The sequence below is a fragment of the Pygoscelis adeliae genome, unplaced genomic scaffold (genome assembly GCF_000699105.1).
Source record: "Pygoscelis adeliae isolate BGI_AS28 unplaced genomic scaffold, ASM69910v1 Scaffold182, whole genome shotgun sequence".
NCBI classification, from domain to species: domain Eukaryota; kingdom Metazoa; phylum Chordata; class Aves; order Sphenisciformes; family Spheniscidae; genus Pygoscelis; species Pygoscelis adeliae.
Window position 1 is genome coordinate 212,938 of NW_008824669.1, and position 1,045 is coordinate 213,982.

Genomic DNA, 1,045 nt, shown 5'->3' on the forward strand with positions numbered 1-1,045 from the left:
GCCGCCCCGGGTTGAACACCGTTAATTCTCGTTTTCCCACCTCCACCGCCGGACCATCTCCCCGGGCAGCCGGGCTGCATCCTTGGGGATTCAGCCCGAGAACCGCATCCTCGCCCGTCCCTCCTCCTCCTCCTCCTCCGCCTCCGCCTCCGCGGCCCGTGGCATCCATCCGGGCTTTAAGGAGGTGGGTTTTAAGCCGAGCTTAAAAGAAGCAAACTGCAAATGTTTCCGCGCAAATCAAGCGTTTCCACATAAATGCACCGAACTCTGAGTCGAGAAATGGAGAAAACAGAATTTAAACACCTTTTAGACACCCTTCTCGCCAGCTGGATCCGTTCAGCCCCTTCAGACCCGCTCAAAGCCACATGGAAATGTTCCTACGAGCCATTTAAATCACCTTCTCCTTCCCCTTGCCCCCAGCAGGCTCCCAAAACCACCAGCCCGCCTAATCGTTCCTCCTTTCCCCGTTGTTGGGGTTAGATTCGAGAGGTAACTTTTTCCCTAGCCACGGATTCTTTGTCTCTCCCCGTCTAGTTCTGCCGTAACATTCATCCGGATAAACGGATCATGTTAATGAACATCCATGGAAGAGCCGCAGCCATAAATTAACCGGGAGAGCTGGCCTCTGAAGAAACCTTAATTCTACTTTGACGGCAAAATCGGATTCAAAAGATCTCTCTCCCTGCTGTGCTTTATTTTTGGCCGTATCCTTTGCTGGGCAGGTTGCCATGACAACCTTATATTCACCGGAGGGTGGCTATAATTGGGCGAGCACATCGTTAATTTAGCTCCAGGTTTTTTGTGTGGTGGCTTGGTGTTTGGGTTTTTTTTTTTTTCTTTCCTTTTTTCTTTTGTCGTATTTTAAGCAAGGGGAACCGCCTGGATTTTCATATTTGCATCTATGACCGTACTACGGCTTAATTATCAATCCGAGCGCCGACAGCGTCGCTCCAGCGAAGGCTGAGCTGCCGCGCAGGGCTCACCGGGGCAGACAACGGCTCTGCCCGCATCCCGTTTCTCCGGCTCGTCTCCTCCCGCAGCCCCC